The sequence below is a fragment of the Copadichromis virginalis genome, unplaced genomic scaffold (genome assembly GCF_057382275.1).
Source record: "Copadichromis virginalis isolate Kocher_CV1m ecotype Utaka unplaced genomic scaffold, C_Virginalis_male_GT1.1 unmapped_scaffold_1, whole genome shotgun sequence".
Lineage (NCBI taxonomy): Eukaryota > Metazoa > Chordata > Actinopteri > Cichliformes > Cichlidae > Copadichromis > Copadichromis virginalis.
In genome coordinates, this window is record NW_028188589.1 from 2,802,034 (window position 1) to 2,808,576 (window position 6,543).

The following is a 6,543-nucleotide window of genomic DNA, read 5'->3' on the forward strand; positions in this document are numbered from 1 at the left end:
AATACAATTTAAATTTATTTAAAATCATTCAAAAAAATATAAATTTAACCCTTCATATATTTCTAAGAAAACACATTCACATGTAACATCTGAAAGAAATCTTTATTTGATGTTTAAAACATACATATAGCATATCAATCAAGCAAGGAATATTCATTTTATAAGTTTATTCTCATTACATACTTAAACATTCTAAAAGAAACACACACACATATACATATATGTGTATATATTAGGGGTGCAACGATATTCGTATCGATATTGAACCGTTCGATACAGTGCTTTCGGTTCGGTACGCATATGTATCGAACAATACAACATTTGTAATTTATTTTATCAATTTTCCTTCTGACGATGCTGTCTGTGTTGAGCGCTCAGTGAATCTGTGTTCGACTACTCCACCTAGGCTGCACTGTCGAGCGCAGATCCACTGAGCGCTCCACACAGACAGCATAGTCAGAAGGAAGAGCGCAGGGCACCTCCCCCACCCTCATTCAGATCTGGTGTTTGGAATTATTTTGGTTTTCATGTGACGTATGACCCTGAAGGTAAGCGAGTCATGGACTAAAGTAAAACAGTATGTTGGATGTGTCACGCAATGCTCAATTACATGGGTGGGAACTAGTGTGCTAGTGCAGTTAGCTCGTTAACGTGTTGGCCGTCTAGCCCCATGCACGGAGCGATCGGCGGTAGCTCGTTAACGGAGATTTGCCGTGTTGTGGCGTTAAGGTCATTTCAACGAGATTAACCTGAAAGCACTAGTGGGAACACAACGAATATGACTGCACATTTACGCCGACATCATCCTAGTGCAAAGACAAAAACAACAAGCATGCTACTAACTTTAGCCGAGTCATTTAGACAGCTGTTAGCACATGATTCTCCTTATGCTGCTGAGAATATAGCCCAGAAGAAGCAGATAGTATAGCTTTTATTTTGGAAAGAGCCATCTCTCTGTAATAAACTCTCTTTTCCAAAGATGAGTGATTCCTCAATCAGATACAGGGCTTGCAATATCGCTAGCCCGACGTCCCGGAGCTAGCGATTTTTTTCAGTCGGGCTACCAAAATCTATCTCTGCCCTGCCCGTCGGGCTATTGTAGGAAGGAAAAATATATGTCAATGCTTTTGCATTCTTTCAGAAATGTAGCTGGGTAATTATGTCATTGGCATCGGTGAGCCACTGTCAATATGTGACATATTGAAGTCGCGTTTGAATTTGCGCTTGTTTTTTTGCTTTCACTTTGCAATCGTGCGAACTGTGTATAGAGAGCGACAGCACTGATTGGTGAGTGATGATAATTTGTGCACCAATTCCTCTGACATCGTCTTATTAATCGTTAGCTTACTATGCAAACATGACAAGTGAAATCTCCCGCAGCTTAAACATGTGAGAGGTTGATCGTGCAGAGAATCGCTGAGCTTATGTGAGTGAGCGTGTAAAAGCATTTCAGTTCTGCTGAGCCAAATAAGACAGGTCAGGGTGAAGAAGTGACAGCCAAAGAAAAGCTTATCACAAAACGGAGAAGTTATGACAAATCAGACTATAAGGCAAAAAGAAAGTGCAGCTTTATGGTTTCATGGACAAAAGAATTTCTGTGGCTGCAATATGACGAGCTAAATAACCAGGGCTGCACATAAGTGGTCCACAGGTGCGCATTCGCTGTCAAAATAAAAAACACGCACAAGGGTTAGGGTTAAATTTAAAAACTGTACTTTTGAGTTAAAATATATATTTATAATTTTAATAAATGACAAATTAAAAAGGCATGAACATTTTTTTTGTATCGAAAAAATATCGAACCGTGACACCAAAGTATCGAACCGAACCGAACCGTGAATTTTGTGTATCGTTGCACCCCTAGTATGTATGTATATATATATATATACACACACACACACACACACACACACACGTGTGTGTATGTGTATATGTGTGTGTGATTGTATGAACATAAATCAGCATACTTAAAATGTAATTTCTTTTCCTTTTCCAGCAGTCTCAGTTCCCCCAGCTTTCACGGCAATCCTCAAAGCCCTTCTGGACACGCTGGGAAACCCCTTCCTTACCCCCACTGTAACAAACAAAAGTCACAGTTCTATTACTTTTATCAGAGTTAAAATAAAAATGTGATTTATGTTAGCCGGCTTCATTTAGCAAACAGATATTTCTGTTTATATAGATACAGATATTAATACAGATATATTTTACGCATAATTTTACCTCTTTTTTTTCCTAGATGGGAAGTCTATCCAGTTCACATTACAGTAATGCTAACACCCCTTTTGGTCGTCTCTCCTTACCTTCCAGCATTCATAAATCTGTTGACCTTCTTTGTCTGAGACCAACCACTACAATGCATTATCACCTATTTGTATTGGTAACTTACTTTACAACCTATTTTAATGGTTGCAAAGTAAGTTACTTGTGCTGTATGCAATTTTAGATACACAGAAAGTCTTCACTTACTATATATGGCTGTCATAGTGTCCTTATCAAGGGCAGTTCTTCACTCTGCGCCGATGTCCGTTTTGCTCTGTCCTCCTATAAAAAGCATGAACATTTGAGTGTTTGACTAGTTTTAGATTTCCAAAAATTTGATATTTGTACAACTAAACATTTGAACTACAATATATGCTATTGAGCGATACTTTTATGGGTAATTTTTGGTAAAGAAACTGGTGACAGAGTTGTAGGCTTTTTAAAGTACTATTAGCTAACCATTTGAACTGACTTTCAAAGCTGATTACCTTTTAAATTGCTGTGGATCAAAACCTCCAGTGGGAAGGCGGCCATTAGAAGAACACGCACCATTGAACCTGAAAATAACAAAAACAAACAAAAAACAGAACAATATATAAGAGTCCGGTAGGGTAATAAATCTCTTCTGAAGCAATATAGTTCATTTTGGGTGAAAAACAAAACATTCCTCTAAAATATATATACTGACATCAGCAATCAACATCATGATTGTAATTATTTCCTTTTTAGTACATCTACTGCTGTTTGCATGTGTCAAGCACTACGACTGTATCTATGCATATGCAATGTCTAAGCAGTAGTATTGGTCTGAATGACAACAAACATAACTAGTGTTTTGGAAAATCTGTTAGAAAACAGTTATTTCAATAATTATGATTAGCATGTGACACAGACACCGCATAAAAAACTACAACAACAAATACTTACTTTAGGAGGATGGGGGAGGGCAGCATGAGGTTGAGACTTTGACATCTGTAAAAAACAAATTCATGTATTACAAACAAGTCACTTAAAAATACATTAATGTGGCAGACTGTTCCCTGTTCAGATGCAGTGTATAAGTACAATCAGGGCTGTCACAACAATGGGGTGGGGCCACGTGGCTGCAACCCTAGGTACAATGTGCAGGTATATATAATTACATATAATATATGTGAATAAAGCAAGAATCTGTTTAGGTTAGTCACTGTGCTGACTGATGTTTGCTAGGTTTATATGATTGCAAACTGCACAAAAACAACAACAGCAACAACATTAATGACAATGACAAACAAAATTACTTACATTTATGTAAATCTCACATTAGGAAGATCTGCATTCGATTTCATGGGCTGAAATAAATAGGCAGAAACATTACTGCTAAAAAAATAAAAAACAAAAACTCTAAAAAGCCTAAAAATGACTTAAAAAGCAAGGAAATGTGGAACATTGTAATTAGCGAACATTAATAAAGCATAACTGTTCTTTGTTTCTAACCTTGGTAAGTACTCTGTAGCCAGAAGGAGAGGTAGGATTTCTGTGAAAGCCAAATTAAATGTGAATAGGCTTTGATAGTTATTGAGAAGGCAGAATAATAAGAAAAGGCAAAAGTACGTCACAATATAATTAATTAAGTTACATATTTTGATTACCAAATTATGGAAGCGTGGAGCTGCCACCCAGGCAAAAGAAAAATAGAGCTATATCACGTTATGACGTGAAATGTTTATTGTTCTAACATTATGCTTTTCATGTTTGTATAATATAATATCACGTTATTATAATATACATAATTGTCACGTTCGCACAATATTGTACGGACGTGATAATTATGTACATTTTTCGTACAATGTTGTTCAAACATGATAGTATATTGTTAGAACGATAAACTTTTCACGTTATAACGTGATATACTTATATTTCTCTTTTGCCTGGGTGGCAGCTCTACGCTTCCGTTCCAAATAAGCGAGAATAAAGTAATATTATATGGGAAAAGGCACCTGCTAGCTTGATGATGGAGGCGTCTTAGACTGGCCACCCGCCTTGGCTTCTTGTCGCCACTCCATGAAATAAAGGTCCGTTTCCTCCATGCCGGCTAATTATTCATCCTCATTAAAATCTCGTATATGTTCAGTTGGCAGAATTGAGAATTTTACATCTTCCAACCACTTAATTAACGCGAACATAATCGGCTTGTTTCTTCCCGTCTCCTGTATCCGGCCGTTCCTCTCGCTGTCAAATTTCGCGCCTCAGAGACGTCGTTATTTTTCAAAAAAAAAAAAAAAAGAAGAAAGAAAGAAAGAAACAGCAACAACTACTAAAGAGAGTTTTTGCACGTTCATTGCACATTTGTGGGAATGTTTAAATATTTAATTTTTATTAATTACTTTTCATTATATCTTTATTTTTTAAACCACCGTGGCAATGCGCATGCGCATACACTCCTGCACGCAAAGGGCTTTGGAGTTGACGTAATGTCGCAATGCATTGTGGGAGCGCAGCACCATCTTGGCAGGTCACGAATCAAAACAAGATTGCTACGAACCATTCTGAAACGTAGCTCAAAAGAAAATGACGGTATAGAGACAGATTCTGTCCAGATGCAAAGAGACGGTACTTGATTGTTGAAATGTGGACCTGTATGAAATATAGCCGTGGAGTAGAAACCCTGAAGACCAAACCGCTATTGACTTAGCATGATCTACTCTCATACCTTGTCTGTGGAGTCAGAGCATACACGGCGCACCAATTTCGCAATTATAAATCTCTGGAGGCGCACATCCAATTCACCAAGGACTGGGTACAAGATTTGGCTATTTTTAAGCCTCCACGTTGTGAGTACGCCGTCATTCAAGCAAAGGTAAGTCAGCTTGAGTACTGCGAGTAAAATGCGTTTGATTCCCCCCAACATTCAAATTAGTGCTAGCAAAAATTCATTCGTGAGGGGGAAATTACAGTGAGAACATGTAGAGGCTCTGTTAGAGGGATAACATAGTGAGTTCAGTGCATTGATGTGACATTGTCCTGAAGGATTTAGTTATTCTTTATGGTTAAAGAAATTGCCCTAATTAATTCATATTTATTATAAATAATCCTAATTACACATCTTGCTTCCTTGTTTGTGTCCTGTGTCACTAAAAATACATTCTGTTTTAGTTTTATACATTGATTAATGACCTGCAGAATCTGCTTGTCATATTAGGTGTCCATAGTTGTCACTTAAAGTCGAACTTTATGTTTTCTCCCTCTTGAAAGTGATTACATCCTTGCATTACATACTTTAGGTTCATTTTTTGCTGATAGGTTTCTAAAAAGAAACATGCAGATTTAGAATATAACATGCAGCGTTCTATAGATGGATACATAAAAACACTTTATTTGTTACATTTATGATAAATGGATTTGAAAGTAAATAAAACACATTTGTGTCGGCCTTGGCTCATAGTTCTTGTCTTTAAATGAACTTTGTCTGTGTGTGTTTCAGGTCCTGCACTCTTAAAGACTGAATTGCAGCATTGCAGCCACAGGTCATTGTGAGCATCACAGGGAAGGTTGAAGCCGCCCACTGCAGCTGTATGGCTAGAGTCGTGGAGACTTGCAGCCATGTCACTGCTCTTCTGTTTAATGTAGAAGCAACAGTGAGGATCTGTGGCACAAGGACTGTTACAGATGAACCTGCATACTGGGTTTTGCTGGGTAATATGACCAAGATACAGCCAGAGGTTGGCCATAAGATAGACTTCTCCTCTTCAGCTGCCCAAAAAAAAGGTTCTTGATCAAAACATAAACAGACCATTCGTTGTGACAGGTAAAAGAAGCCATCCTCAAAAAAGAAAAGTTCCACCTGCTACTGTGGAGGAGTTGGATCAACTGATGGGACAATATTTTTCCAAGCATAGTTCTGTTCTGAATAACCCATAGTGTTTTAATTTAGGGGGCCATGTAAATACTTTGCATTTACTGAATATGTACTTACTAAATACCACTGTTCAAAAGTTGAATAAAGAAACAAAGAAATGTTTGCCTATTTTTAATTAAAAGCACTTTGTCGAACATCACATCAGTTACAATGTAGAAAAAATGTTATGTATAGTTTACAAATGACAAAATGTTCACATAAAATCATGACAGCATTTGTATAATATCACCCACTACTAGCATTCTGTAATTTACTGTCTCTTTTGAAAACTTATCACTACATAAACAGCACAAGACTTAAGAGTATTTAACAAGAGCATTTTTCCCTGGTTTTACTACCACACTGGGGCACATGTTCACCAAAACGCAGCAAACCTTTGCCAT

At 37.3% G+C, this 6,543-nt stretch overlaps 1 long non-coding RNA gene across 2 annotated transcripts; it reads right to left on the reverse strand.

Annotated features, from left to right (window-relative positions):
- Positions 1 to 2,373: 2,373 nt before the first annotated feature.
- On the reverse strand, positions 2,374 to 4,284 carry LOC146679544 (uncharacterized). 2 transcript variants are annotated; one of them, XR_014918568.1, is made up of 6 exons: positions 4,242 to 4,284; positions 3,739 to 3,778; positions 3,547 to 3,593; positions 3,190 to 3,234; positions 2,751 to 2,819; positions 2,374 to 2,544 (listed from the first exon to the last, which is right to left on the reverse strand). It is a non-coding gene; the product is annotated as an uncharacterized LOC146679544 (long non-coding RNA). The 2 variants fall into 2 exon arrangements; XR_014918567.1 differs by lacking the exon at positions 4,242 to 4,284 and having other exon boundaries at positions 3,547 to 3,931.
- Positions 4,285 to 6,543: the final 2,259 nt, after the last annotated feature.